This window comes from Oreochromis niloticus, linkage group LG23 (assembly GCF_001858045.2).
Source record: "Oreochromis niloticus isolate F11D_XX linkage group LG23, O_niloticus_UMD_NMBU, whole genome shotgun sequence".
NCBI lineage: Eukaryota > Metazoa > Chordata > Actinopteri > Cichliformes > Cichlidae > Oreochromis > Oreochromis niloticus.
This window is the reverse complement of record NC_031986.2, coordinates 2,615,808-2,634,245: the sequence shown is the minus strand read 5'-3', so window position 1 is coordinate 2,634,245 and position 18,438 is coordinate 2,615,808.

Sequence of the window (18,438 nt, the reverse complement as noted above, 5' to 3'; positions counted from 1 at the left end):
GACTATTACTGTGCATAATTATTAGGCAACTTAACAAAAAACAAATATATACCCATTTCAATTATTTATTTTTACCAGTGAAACCAATATAACATCTCCGACATTCAAAAACAAAACAAAAACAAATCAGCGACCAATATAGCCACCTTTCTTTGCAAGGACACTCAAAAGCCTGCCATCCATGGATTCTGTCAGTGTTTTGATCTGTTCACCATCAACATTGCGTGCAGCAGCAACCACAGCCTCCCAGACACTGTTCAGAGAGGTGTACTGTTTTCCCTCCTTGTAAATCTCACATTTGATGATGGACCACAGGTTCTCAATGGGGTTCAGATCAGGTGAACAAGGAGGCCATGTCATTAGTTTTTCTTCTTTTATACCCTTTCTTGCCAGCCACGCTGTGGAGTACTTGGACGCGTGTGATGGAGCATTGTCCTGCATGAAAATCATGTTTTTCTTGAAGGATGCAGACTTCTTCCTGTACCACTGCTTGAAGAAGGTGTCTTCCAGAAACTGGCAGTAGGACTGGGAGTTGAGCTTGACTCCATCCTCAACCCGAAAAGGCCCCACAAGCTCATCTTTGATGATACCAGCCCAAACCAGTACTCCACCTCCACCTTGCTGGCGTCTGAGTCGGACTGGAGCTCTCTGCCCTTTACCAGTCCAGCCACGGGCCCATCCATCTGGCCCATCAAGACTCACTCTCATTTCATCAGTCCATAAAACCTTAGAAAAATCAGTCTTGAGATATTTCTTGGCCCAGTCTTGACGTTTCAGCTTGTGTGTCTTGTTCAGTGGTGGTCGTCTTTCAGCCTTTCTTACCTTGGCCATGTCTCTGAGTATTGCACACCTTGTGCTTTTGGGCACTCCAGTGATGTTGCAGCTCTGAAATATGGCCAAACTGGTGGCAAGTGGCATCTTGGCAGCTGCACGCTTGACTTTTCTCAGTTCATGGGCAGTTATTTTGCGCCTTGGTTTTTCCACACGCTTCTTGCGACCCTGTTGACTATTTGAATGAAACGCTTGATTGTTCGATGATCACGCTTCAGAAGCTTTGCAATTTTAAGACTGCTGCATCCCTCTGCAAGATATCTCACTATTTTTGACTTTTCTGAGCCTGTCAAGTCCTTCTTTTGACCCATTTTGCCAAAGGAAAGGAAGTTGCCTAATAATTATGCACACCTGATATAGGGTGTTGATGTCATTAGACCACACCCCTTCTCATTACAGAGATGCACATCACCTAATATGCTTAATTGGTAGTAGGCTTTCGAGCCTATACAGCTTGGAGTAAGACAACATGCATGAAGAGGATGATGTGGACAAAATACTCATTTGCCTAATAATTTTGCACTCCCTGTATAAAATATTTAGCTTTTATTAAATAGTTATCTGAATCTTACAACCAAAGTTTGTATAATAATACACAAGATTGGCTGTAGACCATTGTTCATCATTCAGAACACTGTGTAAAAATAACAAAAAACAAAAAGTGAATGCAAAAGTGCATAAATATTTATTTTACGTGTTTGATATGTGTGGCGGGGCGTGGTCTGCAGTGCCGCTGCAGGGGAGGTGGACCCACCTGAGGGGCATCTGCAATCACACCTCTCGGGCGTAGTCTGTGCTCTCTCGGCTGTTTTTTGGGTGTGTGTCGGGCTGTGAGTTGAAAAGCTACAGCTGGCTGGGAGGGTACACCAACCATGTGTGAAAAGTGGTCCATAACGTACTGGTTCAAAGTGTGTTCGTGCAAACATTGTCGGGGTCTGCCGTGGTACAGAGGGACTTCTGCTTATGAACCTGTGTGCACAGCGTCTGCAAATCCGGGCTGTACAAAGTGACCTCATCTTTACCCAAAACTGTAAGCTGTCATCTGTGAGGCGCGAGTGGTGTTTGTTTTTACCATAATTCATGGTGGAGAATGGCTGCTCTTCTGAGTTTTGCTGTCTGTAGCCGTATGAATGGAAAACTACACAGATTAGCAGCGGCATAGGCACACATAAAATTTCTTCTGAAATTTTCGCTCTCTAGTTATTATGTGTGCCTATGACAAGAGGCACACATATTACTATTCGTCGGATTTATTATTATTATTATTATTATTATTCTCCAGTTTCCGCCTGAAATTTTGCAGCGAATCTCGCTCCGCAGTTTTGAGACAAGCTTCATATATGTTACCTCATTTTGTGCGGCCGGATCTGGAATGGTGTGCTATGACTTTTGGTCTTTGTGAATTTTATAGTTTTTTAAATATTAATATTTTAGTGAAAATTTTCCCGCGCTCCTCTGCCGAATAGCTTTGACATTAGGGTTACATATGTTAGATCATTTTGTGCGGCTGGAGCTGGACTATTATGTCATGACTTTTGGTGTTCATGAGTTTTATAGTTTTTTAAATATTAATATTTTAGTGCAAATTTAGGCCAATTCATCTTTTGGCGCCAAATAAACAGACTTCATTTGTGGTGTGTTGGCTCTCTCTAGTGGTATGCCGGGAGTGGTACAGCCTGTGTACCCTTATTTGGATTACCGTAATGATGACAATTTCAACGGTGCGCACAGCGTCGCTGCTTTCAGGAGCCATTGGAATTTTTAAGGTTGCGCAAATCATTCAAAAGTTACGGTAATGCTTGGTGGAAAACTCAATATCCCACAATTCATAGCACGCCTCTACAGAGTGAACAATGGCGGCCACCACTTCGTTTTATATGTCTTTTATTCGTGTTTCTAGGTCACAAAATAAGCTTTTAAGATATTTTCAGGCGAGAATGTAGGTGTGTAAACTTCAAATATCTGCTTGTTTTATCAAGACATCCCATATTTAACGACAGTGCTCTGACTACGTCGGTCCTGCCTGACAGCTAGCCGGCTACCTAGCTAGCTGCCGCACTTGGCTGCAAATGGATAGCGAGGGGACTCTCTCTCTCTCTCCTTTCACCTCCCCGGTCTCTCGCAAATGCTCGCATAGAATCGGAGTTACAGCTGGATGTGGAAAAAATAACTGAGTTGTTTGGTGGTGGAGCTACAACAGAGGGCAGCTACCCACCGGTGTGTGACAGAAAGGACATGCCGCCAACGAGACATATGAGGCCGGGCAGGCGATTGCTAACGCGGTGGTCAATCATGGATCAGGGAAAGCCAAGGCAGGAGCGTGAGGTGAACTGAATTTCAGGTAAGAAGTTATGAACTGCACTCTATTTGGGTCAGATATAAACAGAGTTTAGGTGTAGTTTATTTAGCAGCAGTTCTCTTATGTGTTGCTGATAGCCGGCTAGCTAGCTAGCGCCGCTAGCATAGTTAGCTCGCGCCGCTAGCAACCCTTCGTGAAAAAGCACCCAGTCTTGGCTTATATTGAAGCGGGTGAAACTCGTGTCAGCACCCGGTCGCTCTCTATTTGGGTCAGATATAAACCGAGTTTAGGTGTAGTTTATTTAGCAGCAGTTCTCTTATGTGTTGCTGATAGCCGGCTAGCTAGCTAGCGCCGCTAGCATAGTTAGCTCGCGCCGCTAGCAACCCTTCGTGAAAAAGCACCCAGGCTTGGCTTATATTGAGGCGGGTGAAACTCGTGTCAGCACCCGGTCGCTCTCTATTTGGGTCAGATATAAACCGAGTTTAGGTGTAATTTATTTTCGTTGACCTTTTACAATCGTAATGCCACGGGTGTTTATATACAGCTGTGTGCGCACTAAGTTACTGACGTTGGACTTTATTTTATTCATTAGGGTTAGTTCATAGAGTTGCCGTGCCGTACAAACGGAATCGTCCCACATTCAGAGAAAACATTATGATTTATTCTGTCGTTACGAAGCCTCCCCTGTCATTCTCTCGCGTGTTGAAACGTCAATCATGAAACTGATCAATGATCGGCTGTTCGCTCTTATTTATCGCGCTAAACAACAGCAGCACGTTTAAGCTTGATCAGCTGTTGTTAGAATTCTTTTGATTTTAATTTCTAGTATCAGCTGATGTTTGCTGGAGCATGAAGATGAAATCAGGAGATGTCCTTACTGAATCATCAGAGCTGAACTGGTGATGGAGAAACAGGTTTACACTTTAGGTGACATGAATGAGTTGAAGGGAAGTTATGAGTTGTTTCTGAGAGACAAAGACCAAGCTCCTTTTTTGTGTAGCTGACAGCTGGTAACTGTGCAGGGGCGGATCTAGCAAAGCTTTTGGGGGGGGAGCTAGGGCATTAACAGAGAAAGGTGGACACAAAGATATACTTTTCTTTCTTACTCTCATATAAAATATTTAGCTTTTATTAAATAGTTATCCGAATCTCACAACCAAAGTTTGTATAATAATACACAGGATTGGCTGTAGACCATTGTTCATAATTCAGAACACTGTGTAAAAATAACAAAAAACAAAAAGTGAATGCATGTGTGAAAAGTGGTCTATAATGTAATGCTTCAAAGTGTGTTCATGCAAACATTGTCGGGTCTGCCGTGGTACAATGGGACTTCTGCTCATGAACCTGTGTGCACAGCGTCTGCAAATCGGCGCTGTACAAAGTAACTTCATCTTTACACAAAACTGTAAGCTGTCATCTGTGAAGCGTGAGCGGTGTTTGTTTTTACCATAGTTCATGGTGGAGAATGGCTGCTCTTCTGAGTTTTGCTGTCTGTAGCCGTATGAATGGCAAACTACAGTGATTAGCAGCGGCATAGGCACACATAAAATTTCTTCTGAAATTTTCGCTTTCTAGTTATTATTATTCTTCAGTTTCCGCCTGAAATTTTGCAGCGAAACTCGCCCCGCAGTTTTGAGACAAGCTTCATATATGTTACCTCATTTTGTGCGGCTGGATCAGGAATGGTGTGCTATGACTTTTGGTGTTTATAACTATTATAGTTTTTTAAATATTAATATTTTAGTGAAAATTTTCCCGCGCTTCTCTGCCAAACAGTTTTGAAAATAGGGTTACATATGTTAGATCATTTTGTGCGGCTGGAGCTGGACTAGTATGGTATACACTTTTGGTGTTTATGACTTTTATAGTTTTTGAAATATTTAGATTTTAGTGCAAATTTAGGCCAATTTCCATAGAAACAGACTTTATTTGTGGTGGGTTGGCTCTCTCTAGTGGTATACCGGGAGTAGTACGGCTGAAAATCTGTATGCTTGTTACAAAACTCCATATCCCATAATTCATAGCACCCCTCTGCCGAGTTAAACAATGGCGGACACTACTTCGTTTTATATGTCTTTTATTCGTGTTTCTAGGTCACAAAATACACTTTTAAGATATTTTCAGGCGAGAATGTAGGTGTGTAAACTTCAAATATCTGCTCGTTTTATCAAGACATCCCATATTAGCGACAATTCTCTTAAGTGTTGCTGATAGCCGGCTAGCTAGCTAGCTAGCGCCCCTTCGTGAAAAACCACCCAGGCTTGGCTGATAGTGAGGTGGCTAAAATTTGTTTAATCGCCTGATCGCTCGGCAAGGGTCTGTGTCTTAGCTGGACTTATTTTTCGTTTATATGGGCCGATGATGCTGGTCGATGTGGAAAAAATAACTGAGTTGTTTGGTGGTGGAGCTACAACAGAGGGCAGCTATCCACCGGTGTGTGACAGAAAGGACATGCCGCGAACGAGACATACAAGGCGGTGAGGCTACCGCCGATCGTCCGGTGTTTGCTAACGCGGAGGTCAATCATGGATCAGGGAAAGCGAAGGCAGGAGCGTGAGGTGAACTGAATTTCAGGTAAGAAGTTATGACCTGCACTCTATTTGGGTCAGATATAAACCGAGTTTAGGTGTAGTTTATTTAGCAACAGTTCTCTTACGTGTTGCTGATAGCCGGCTGGCTAGCTAGCTAGCGCCGCTAGCTTAGCTAGCTAGCGCGGCTAGCGACCCTTCGTGAAAAACCACCCAGGCTTGGCTGATAGTGAGGTGGCTAAAATTTGTTTAATCGCCCGATCGCTCGGCAAGGGTCTGTGTCTTAGCTGGACTTATTTTTCGTTTATATGGGCCGATGATGCTGGTCGATGTGGAAAAAATAACTGAGTTGTTTGGTGGTGGAGCTACAATAGAGGGCAGCTATCCACCGGTGTGTGACAGAAAGGACATGCCGCCAACGAGACATATGAGGCCGGTCAGGCGATTGCTAACGCGGTGGTCAATCATGGATCAGGGAAAGCGAAGGCAGGAGCATGAGGTGAACTGAATTTCAGGTAAGAAGTTATGAACTGCACTCTATTTGGGTCAGATATAAACAGAGTTTAGGTGTAGTTTATTTTCGTTGTGCTGACTTTTTACAATCGTACTGCGTGCTAGCTAGCGCGACGGGAGTTTATATACAGCTGTGTGCGCGCTAAGTTACTGACGTTGGACTTTATTTTATTCATAATGGTTAGTTCGTAGAGTTGCCGTACAAACGGAATCGTGCCACATTCAGAGAAAATATTACGATTTATTCTGTCGTTACGAAGCCTCCCCTGTCATTCTCTCGCCTGTTGAAACTTCAGTCATGAAACTGATCAATGATCGGCTTTTCTCTCTTGTTTGTTTATCGCGCTAAACAACAGCAGCACGTTTAAGCTTGATCAGCTGTTGTTAGAATTCATTTGCTTTTAATTTCTAGTATCAGCTGATGTTTGCTGCAGCCACAGCTGTAAAAACGGCTGTTCCAAACCAGATATCCTTACTGAATCATCAGAGCTGAACAGGTGATGGAGAAACAGGTTTACCCTTAGGTGACATGAATGAGTTGAAGGGAAGTTATGAACTGTTTCTGAGACAAACACCAAGCTCATTTTTTTGTGTAGCTGACAGCTGGTAACTGTGCAGGGGCGGATCTAGCAAAGCTTTTGCCAGGGGGCCAGGTAGGGCATTAACAGAGAAAGGTGGACACAAAGATATACTTTTCTTTCTTACTCTCATACAGGGAGTGCAGAATTATTAGGCAAGTTGTATTTTTGAGGAATAATTTTATTATTGAACAACAACCATGTTCTCAATGAACCCAAAAAACTCATTAATATCAAAGCTGAAAGTTTTTGGAAGTAGTTTTTAGTTTTAGCTATTTTAGGGGGATATCTGTGTGTGCAGGTGACTATTACTGTGCATAATTATTAGGCAACTTAACAAAAAACAAATATACCCATTTCAATTATTTATTTTTACCAGTGAAACCAATATAACATCTCCACATTCACAAATATACATTTCTGACATTCAAAAACAAAAACAAAACAAATCAGCGACCAATATAGCCACCTTTCTTTGCAAGGACACTCAAAAGCCTGCCATCCATGGATCCTGTCAGTGTTTTGATCTGTTCACCATCAACATTGCGTGCAGCAGCAACCACAGCCTCCCAGACACTGTTCAGAGAGGTGTACTGTTTTCCCTCCTTGTAAATCTCACATTTGATGATGGACCACAGGTTCTCAATGGGGTTCAGATCAGGTGAACAAGGAGGCCATGTCATTAGTTTTTCTTCTTTTATACCCTTTCTTGCCAGCCACGCTGTGGAGTACTTGGACGTGTGTGATGGAGCATTGTCCTGCATGAAAATCATGTTTTTCTTGAAGGATGCAGACTTCTTCCTGTACCACTGCTTGAAGAAGGTGTCTTCCAGAAACTGGCAGTAGGACTGGGAGTTGAGCTTGACTCCATCCTCAACCCGAAAAGGCCCCACAAGCTCATCTTTGATGATACCAGCCCAAACCAGTACTCCACCTCCACCTTGCTGGCGTCTGAGTGGGACTGGAGCTCTCTGCCCTTTACCAATCCAGCCACGGGCCCATCCATCTGGCCCATCAAGACTCACTCTCATTTCATCAGTCCATAAAACCTTAGAAAAATCAGTCTTGAGATATTTCTTGGCCCAGTCTTGACGTTTCAGCTTGTGTGTCTTGTTCAGTGGTGGTCGTCTTTCAGCCTTTCTTACCTTGGCCATGTCTCTGAGTATTGCACACCTTGTGCTTTTGGGCACTCCAGTGATGTTGCAGCTCTGAAATATGGCCAAACTGGTGGCAAGTGGCATCTTGGCAGCTGCATGCTTGACTTTTCTCAGTTCATGGGCAGTTATTTTGCGCCTTGGTTTTTCCACACGCTTCTTGCGACCCTGTTGACTATTTTGAATGAAACGCTTGATTGTTCGATGATCACGCTTCAGAAGCTTTGCAATTTTAAGACTGCTGCATCCCTCTGCAAGATATCTCACTATTTTTGACTTTTCTGAGCCTGTCAAGTCCTTCTTTTGACCCATTTTGCCAAAGGAAAGGAAGTTGCCTAATAATTATGCACACCTGATATAGGGTGTTGATGTCATTAGACCACACCCCTTCTCATTACAGAGATGCACATCACCTAATATGCTTAATTGGTAGTAGGCTTTCGAGCCTATACAGCTTGGAGTAAGACAACATGCATGAAGAGGATGATGTGGACAAAATACTCATTTGCCTAATAATTCTGCACTCCCTGTAAACAGCAAGCTCCTTTTTTTGTGTAGCTGACAGCTGGTAACTGTGCAGGGCCGGATCTAGCAAAGCTTTTGCCAGGGGGCCAGGTAGGCCATTAACAGAGAAAGGTGGACACAAAGATATACTTTTTTTTCTTACTCTCATATAAAATATTTAGCTTTTATTAAATAGTTATCTGAATCTTACAACCAAAGTTTGTATAATAATACACAAGATTGGCTGTAGACCATTGCTCATCATTCAGAACACTGTGTAAAAATAACAAAAGACAAAAAGTGAATGCGAAAGTGCATAAATATTTATTTTACGTGTTTGATGTGTGTGGCGGGGCGTGGTCTGCAGTGCCGCTGCAGGGGAGGTGGACCCACCTGAGCGGCATCTGCAATCACGCCTCTCGGGCGTTGTCTGTGCTCTCTCGGCTGTTTTTTGGGTGTGTGTAAGTTGAAAAGCTACAGCCGGTTGTGTGGGTACACCAACCATGTGTGAAAAGTGGTCCATAACGTAATGCTTCAAAACGTGTTCATGCAAACATTGTCGGGTCTGCCGTGCTACAATGGGGACTTCTGCTCATGAACCTCTGTGCACAGCGTCTGCAAATCGGGGCTGTACAAAGCAACTTCATCTTTACACAAAACTGTAAGCTGTCATCTGTGAAGTGTGAGCGGTGTTTGTTTTTACCATAGTTCATGGTGGAGAATGGCTGCTCTTCTGAGTTTTGCCCTAAGCAGCCGTAAGAATGGCAAACTACACAGATTAGCAGCGGCATAGGCACACATAAAATTTCTTCAGAAATTTTCGCTTTCTAGTTATGATTGCCCTCTCTACCAAGTTGACAGCTTCAGTTTAACATCATGTGACATACCTGTGTGATATCAGGCTATCACACAGATATCACACATGTGCTGCTTTGAGTATAAATTTTTGGGGGAGAAAATAAAATGTTTTGTCTGTTTGGTTAATAAATCATTTTTGATGTGCCATGCTGTGTTCTCCCTTTTCTTGCGACTTCTTCTTTTGACACGTGAAGCTTCAACTTCAAACAGACCATCATTAGTATCAAGTCAACCCGCAGCATAGAATAGAAACCACAATATTCTTGTACAACGCCTGCACTTCAGTGCTGGTGTCAGCGGCACAGCACTACACTGGCTCACCATTTTGAATTCTGGATTTAACAGGAAGCCAATGAAGGGAAGCCAATACAGGAGAAATCTGCTCTCTCTTTCTAGTCCCTGTCAGGACTCTTGCTGCAGCATTTTGGATCAGCTGAAGGCTTTTCAGCGAGTTTTTAGGACATTCTGATAATAATGAATGTCCTTTTTCCTTCCCACTGTCGCCAAAGTGCTTGCTCATAGGAGGTCATATGATTGTTGGGTTTTTCTCTGTATGTGTTACTGTACGATCTACTGTACAATATAAAGCGCCTTGAGGCGACTGTTGTTGTGATTTGGTGCTGTATAAATAAAACTGAATTGAATTGAAAAGAATCAAATAGATGCCACTCAGATGAAACATTTTTTTTGACAAATGCAAATGGAATCATTCTTATATCGCGCTGTTCTACTCTACCTGAGCATTCACAGTGTTTTATACAACATTCCTCATTCACCCGTTCACACAAGCACTTTTAAAAAAATGCTTTTTCTATCTAACATTCACACACATTCATACTCTGATGTATGAATTGGGGTTAGTATCTTGCTCAAGGATATCTGAGATGCAGAATGGAGCATCCACAGATCGAAGCACTGACCTGCGTTTGGTTAACTGTTTGTCTGTTTTGTTTTAAATGCCTTTGTATTTTTGTGTGAAGAACTTTGTGATTATTTGTCTTGAAAGGTACTATATAAATAAAAGTTTATTTATGTTACTGATCTACCACCTGAGCTACAGTGACCCACAACAAACTGCTGAAGAGACCATTAATGTCATAACTGTAACACAGTGACCCATCAGCATTGAAGAATCCCAAAAAGTCGATTCTGTTCATGTGGAAGTTTTCAGTGGCAGAAACGTTTCATCACTCATCCAAGTGACTTCTTCAGTCTGAAGAAGTAAATAAGGGGAGACAGCTGGATCAAAGAAAGGGCTTTTTAAGGAATGGTTTAATAACGTCCACCTTGAAAGCATGCGGTGTCTAATCTGTTAGTAAAGAAAGCATTAATTAAAGCTAAAATGTCTTTGAGAAGTCTTGAACGAATGGAGTCTAGAAGGCTCATTGATGGTTTAGAGGAAGAGATTACTGAAGTTAACACAACAGAGTGAGGATACTAATTTTTCTGATTCTAGTGGAAGGCTTTCGAACGGTGTTTATTTACACTGTCAAAACGTCCTGCCCACTGTGACCAAAATATTAAAATTTCACATACAGGAAAAACACAAACCTCATTCAAATGAGTTCGACCAGAACTCCTTTAAACAGTTCAGAAATATACTCAAACTTATATGTGTAGTACAGACATATACACTTATTACAGGACAACGACACAGATAGAATTAGATGGTGACATATGTATTCACGGTAACTTATTATTTATTTCAAAAATAATAAAATTCTAGTAAAAAAAAAAAAAGTAGCCAAACTACCACAGTGTCCAATTGTGAGTGTCTAAATGAAAGGGAAACAAAATAACAGGACTAATGGTGCAGTTACAGCCCGTTAAGATGCTCGACTGGCAAAGACAGACACGTTTTCAGGTGCATGTTCATTTTTAGATTCTCTTCAGCATCACAAAGTGTCACATGGCCCTAAAGTTACATTTACAGGTTGAAACAAACAAGTATGTTGTGATTCCTATTATACAGAGTTAAACTGGGATATATAGCATCAGTCCAGTTCTGAAATGTTCATGTAGAGGTGGCAGTCCTGTGTTATGAATTAGCTACACAGATTTGAGACACAGCGTTTGAACATCTGCAGCTCAGGACTATATAGCAGAAAAAGCTAAGCTAGTCTTATAAAAACTTCAGAAATGTAGACATATTAAAAAAATAGCCAGTGCTGCCCCTTAGCCTCCTAGTAGATACACTTATGGTATCAATGTGAAACAAGCCATCTCGCTTCGTTCAGTCAGTGAATACTTCTGTCCCCCAACGTCTGCCAGCCCATACCGGCAGGGTGACAATGATGCCACGTTCACAGCTGCAACATTTTTGAAATCAAACAACAATTAGTTGGAAATTGCTGTAACCCTACTGATGCAACAGCAACACAGCACTTAGTACATCTTTGAAAACACACAGTCAAACATGCACACAACAGAGCCCTGTACTACGAAGCAAGTCCAGTATATCTCATCCTTTATTCTCTTACTGGAATATCTGAAATCAGGATAAAACTTCCCATCACTGGTCAACCCAGGATTTCTCTGCACTATCACATGAAAGGGATGGTGTTGCCCAGTCAAACATGGTCCGTAAACAGCCAGCAGAGCAGCTGATTTTACAGTGCTACCCCTCAGCCTCCTATGGTATCAATTTCAAAAACCTATGTCGCCTCATTCTGGAGTTATCGCTTCACAAACTTGGGCCTGTCCACTCGGCAGGGTGACCACAGTCTCCATCAGTCTATTACGGCTGAGAGTTAAAAAGGAAGATAAAAATATAAGAAGTTAAACACATACAGTAACAGAGCTGCTGTACACTACTTTAGTATTAAAATTATATGAATAAAGTTTAGCCTATTTGAAACCAGGAAGAAAAGCTGCCAAAACTGCTGACTGTGTAAGTTATCAAACTTCTTAATATCACAACTCTATCATTAAGACATCTGAGAATCTGATGGATTATAATGTAATGCAATGTGTGCTTGAAAGAGTTTTTATTGTATCACTGCAGCCTGACAGTGAATAAATACAAGAGCAGAATTCATTTGATACAAACTGAGTGAGTACAACAAGGAGCTCCATTTTGGGATCATACACTAACCTTACAGAACAATGAAACTGTTTTGAAATCGATTGCAGCGAACATGTACAAAAATCCTCATGTGCACCTAACACACATCAGGGAAAAACAGACTTCATACACTAAAAAATAATTTAGACCCTTCCAGTATCCACACACAGAGGTCTGAGGGACCACACAAAATAGGTGGTGATCTGCGATCTCTATCATAACCTCCTTTTATAAGAGGTTAGTTACCATGAGTACATGGCCAGGTAGGCAGTGGATATATACCACGTCTTACTGCACCATCAAAGTAAAGAAAATCCAGGGTTAACCCCGAGATGGCCTGGATAAGACAGTTTTTATCTTGACCATCCTGCTTCATACACTGCAAAAACTCAAAATCTTACCAAGAGTATTTGTCTTATTTCTAGTCAAAATTATCTCATTACACTTAAAATAAGACAGAATCAGCTAAAGGGCAACATTTCAGCAAGCTAAAGGAACTTGTTTCAAGACAGTCAAAGGAGTTTGCAAAGAAAAGCGTCTGGACTTCTTTGAGTTGCTTGAAGACGTTTCACCTCTCATCCGAGAAGCTTCTTCAGTTCTAAGGTCAAATGGCCGAGAGTCCCAGATTTAAACCCAGTGGGAGTGTCCCCCCAAAGAGGGACAAAGGACCCCCTGGTGATCCTCTAATCACATGAGCCAAGGTTTGACTACGATGACCTGGATGACTGAGAACCTTCACAGACATATTGTTTCAAGACAGTAAATCTTAAAACTAGACAATTTTCACTTGTTCCATTGGCAGATTTTTTTTACTTAATACAAGATATTTTAGCTTGAAATAAGTGAAAAAATCTGCCAATGGAACAAGTGAAAATTGTCTAGTTTTAAGATTTACTGTCTTGAAACAAGTTCCTTTAGCTTGCTGAAATGTTGCCCTTTAGCTGATTCTGTCTTATTTTAAGTGTAATGAGATGATTTTGACTAGAAATAAGACAAATACTCTTGGTAAGATTTTGAGTTTTTGCAGTGTAGTAAAAGCCTTAGGACATGAGCTGGATGTGCCACAAGTACAAAACAGGCCTCAAAATAACCGGCAGCTTGTTTGGGCCCTGAGTCACTGGTTGAACAGCAGCACTCCCACACATTGGCAGAAAGACATTTTTCAGAATACTATTTAACCCCCACATGGCAAAAAGAGTCATCTGTTTTTTTTAAATGACAGCACGACATGGTCAGTGACAGTAACAGGTAAGTGTGGCATTCTTAAGTAACAGATAAACATTTGTTGGATTTTAAGTCAAAGAGTAAACGGGCGTCCACGCAGGATGTGATCACTGTGTTGTTGAGAGTCAGCGGCCTGCAGACATTCAGGTTCTTGAGGGTTAACTCCAAACTGGCCCGCTTCACGTCATCAGCAGCCATTTTGATAGTTGTTGCCTGAAGGTCTCTGTCACTACAAATCACTTCCTATGTGGGTGCCTTTAATAACAGCTGTTTGCTATTTAAGACAACCAAAACACACACAGAATATAGAAAACTTCAAACACTATTTTGAAGAGAATTCCAGGAACTGGGTGCAAAACTGTCGCAGCAAAGACTGTAAGACAGCAGGAGGCCAGCTTTGTTTAGGCCAAGCAGATACATCAGACAACAGTGCAGAGCAATGGACACTGTCATGACTTCATGCTAGTGAGCACACAAGCCACTAAAATGTGAAAAAGCTGAAGCAGGTTGCTTCACACCTTAATAACAGACAAATGGAGCACCAGAGCAGATAGCAACAGTCGTACAGTAAGTCCATTTAAACCATTTCCCTCTTCGGTCTGTCGAACACGACACAAATGCAGCATGCAATTCTAATCATTTGCTTCAGCTGGATATCGCAGCACCCACAGACGCCTTCTCACAGTCCCACAGCTTTATCCAAATCTCTGCGAGCATGTTCAGCTCCTGATCGTTGGAGACGCTGACACAGTACAGATTCCCCTGTAAGCACCGCTCACTGCTCAACTCTAGGTGTGTAGTCAGGCCGTCGAGTCTGAATGATCTTTGGTCGTGGTGGGCGGGGCTTGTCATCCTGGTCGCTGTCATCGGCGCTGAGCTGTCACCGCGATCGTCGTCGCACACATGGACGACCACGCTGGGAGTGGTTGGTGTTGCCGTGTGAAGCTCGTACTTCCCCCTAAGAATAACACAAAAACGGTCAAATTGGAGGACATTTCCCACAGGCGGGGCTACAATGTACCGAGTCACTGTGCAGTGATGATGTTTCCCTCTTCGGCTAAAGGGATGATGCAAAATGGAGAACAAAGCTGATATCAAGATCCTGACGACCTGATGATCTCAGTCTTAGATGTCAATGAGGACATCTTGGAGCCTGTCTGACATCAGCTGGCAATTTCAAGTGTATCAAAGAAACTATTTAATCATTCAATTTTAGGAAATATTGCTTTGATATATCTGGAGGCAGAATCTAGATGCTTTAGCCACATCAGCCGACACAGCATTAACACATCAACTCCTAACCCATACTACCTTTACTTCTTGTAACTTTGACATTGGTGGTGTGAACAGCATTAGCATGTGGAGCTGCAACAGGACCAGTCTGAATAGTTTGAACAGTCAATATTCCATATGTTATACGTTTGTAATTTGTAATGAAGACTCAAGTGACATTTAAAGTAATAGGGAACAGCTTTACTAAGTGACAAACGTGTTTCGGGGTGTGGCCTTCCCGAATCCGGTCTTTAAGTCTGACGTCATTAGCCATTCCCGGGTCCAAACTCTGCTTCAGGTCTCAAAGTCAGACGACCACTGCAGCATTACTGAGAGTTACAAACTGTCTAAATTCTTTCTTCTTTAATAAAATGATCAGCTTTGCTGGTTTACCAGGTGTAACAATTAAGTTTAACATCCATGAAAACAGGATTTATTAAATTTAATGGAGTTAGAAGTTAGCAGGAAGTTACCTCGCTAGCTTCCACCTAAACATGATATAGCATGTTCTGACTGAGAGATTTCTGAAACATTCAAACGTACAGCTCTGCTATCACTTCCAACATAAATGAAGACAGAAAACTAAACAGCAGTGACGTTTGTAGGGTTACTGAAGTTGGGCTAGCTGCTATATAATGATGTGCTACGTGATCGCTAGCGACACAGCTATGTTAGCATAGCATAAACACAGTGAAGCTGGAGGATGAACGCTAACTTTTTTCCACTCAATAAAAGTTAACGTGAGGGTTCCTGATGGTTAGGGACAAATGCAATCGCATGGCAGGATGCTGTAAACGGACCAAACTTCAGTCAGGAGAACAACTGAGATAATCCATCCACAATACCAGGTTAGTCATTAATATACTGCTGCATGGGCTGGGCTGTAGGTACATCGTAAGGTTTAAAAACTGAGCTTTAAAATGAACAGTGGTGATAAAAACCGAGAGAGGCCGACAGTGATCACTGACTGTTTTAGGGGCTGTAGATTACATAGAACAAGATACAAAGCACTAAAACAAGTTAAAAACACAACAGCCTTAGTGACACAGAGTAGTTTGGGCTAGGATTTATCACGTCATCACTTAAAGAACGGATTACTTTAAGTGTTGCTGGAGTTTCAGGTCATCAATCTTTGTCTTGTCCGTGCACCTTGGAAGAAGGTGAAGTTGTGCCAGAAACATTTGTTGATATAGGTTTCTAATCCTCACTGCTTTTAAATGTGCTGTGTCTATGCCTAGCAGACGTGCATGATGTGTGGGTTTCCCATCACTTCCCTGAGCTCAGTGTCACCCATTTCTCTCGAGGAGCCAATTCACCTGTACAGCTATATAAGCTCTGTTGTCAGACTTTCACTAACACATGCACAAGATTTTAAGCATTAATTTATAGAACCTCCCCCACATTTCATGAAAGTTTGACCTTGAAGAAGAGGCCAGAAGTCAAAGTAAGTGATATTTAGAATCCCTGTATGTATTCAATATAAACAGAGCAGTAAGAAACATAATAAAGTTGTATAGTGCCATTTAAAACTATGACTTTTAACTTCAGATCTATCTATTGACCATGGAAATAGGTCAGTGGTCAAATGTGATATATTTTAAATCTTTATCTGCATACCTTCTATATGTTCACAATACACACTGTGTTTGTTATAATGATAGTTTCTAAGCCTTTTAGTCAATTATTGACCAATTATCATTAAACTGACTTGAGACCTCAGTGAACGTTACCAATGTCAATGGTTTGTATCATAATTCATTAAAACTATCAGGGACTCAGCTTCCTGAGTATCTGAATCTAGTATGCACTGTGCTCATTTACGTCATGTCATCTCGATCCGATCTGGGACATCTTTTCTCTTAGGAGATTGTTTTGTTGTACACGGTCCCTGTTAATAAAGTGGAAATGAAAATGAAACGCTGCAATGAACACCTACCATAGCGCAGCTCTTAAGTGCAATAGATGGTTCTTTGTCCTTTTTAATCTCATTTATAGTTTTTCTCTTATTATTTTGTTCTTTTCATGCAGCAGGGACGGCACTTAATTTTGTTGTATTTGTTTCAGTGACAGTAACGATGCTCTGATGGCAGTGTTGAGTTTTCCCTCTAAACACGACACCTGTCTGCAGTTCTGCTGGCAGTCAGTGCTACCTGGCTCCTGATTGAGTTGTAGGTGTTGATGTCAATATCAGTGTGGAGACAATCTCACACACTTTGCACCTGTAATCAGTTATGATGATTTATCGACATAAAAAGGTAAGATTAAAAGAGTGGAACACCGTTTTAAATCATGTGCCACTCAGCTTCGTTCCAAGCCTGTAAAGAGCTTCAGTTTGTATTTGAGGCTGCAGGAAGTGTCGATTGTGTTTTACAACTGTCACACATTCACAACAGATGGAAACACAAATCATAATGTGTTGTATACCTGGCCCAGTTTAGAGATGGCACAAAGCAGGTCATAGTTGATGACCGTGTGGCGTCCTGAGACTGTTCCCAGCCGACTGGAGGGGAAGCAGGAGGTGAGATCAGGAACTGCTTCTCTGGCTTGGGAGGCTCCAGACGAGGACTCCCTATGTGAACAGACTACACAGTGCAAAGGCAGGGAAGCACTTTAAATAACCAGCAATATATCACAGGTTATACCGAAACTGTCATCATATAAAAAACCAAAAGTTAGTCATTGCCAAAGAAACGGATTGATGATTATGTTTATGTCACCTACCTACCCAGCTAACTAATGGACTGACATTTATATAGTGCTTACCTATTACTTATAGTCTTACCACTGAAACCACATAGTCACATTAAACCGTAGATTCATTCAGTGATTTATTGGATATTTTTTTCTGTGTATTTCACCAACTTTAACTACAGTGAGAAAATTATTATTCAATCCCTTTCTGACTTTGTAAGTTCGCTTCATTCTAGTAGAAGAAGACGGAAAAAACATTGCAAAAGTTCTACATTGATTTGCATGTAACTGAGCATGCAACTGGCATCAGCTCGTCCCACTGCTCCAGTGTGAGTACCACCCAAAAACACCGTCCACACAGCACACATGGAGGTGGAAATCCTATGCTTCCGGGATCCGCCCTACTGTGAAGTGGAACGTCTAATCACTGCCCACTGCGTCATTCACCACAGGCGCATTGTGTACCAGTCACAGCAGATGGCCCCGCCCCTCCCTGAGCCTGGTTCTGTCGGAGGTTTCTTCCTTTTAAAAGGGAGTTTTTCCTTCCCACTGTCGCCAAAGTGCTTGCTCATAGGGAGTCATCTGATTGTTGGGTTTTTCTCTGTATGTGTTACTGTAGGGTCTACCTTACAATATGAAGCACCTTGAGGGACTGTTGTTGTGATTTGGTGCTGTGTAAATAAAATTGAATTGAAATGTTTATTATTTTGTAGCATCAGAAAGGATGAATTAATCAGCTAGCTAACATAAAGCAAGCTAACAACATTGTTTAGGTAGACAGAATGTAACACCCTTATAAACTACACTAGGTTATTCTATTCTTATAAACATATACACAGCAGCAGCTCCATTCATATTAAACTGAAGCTAACATGTCAAATGTAGTCTGGAGGATGCTGATTGATGTAACAACACGTGA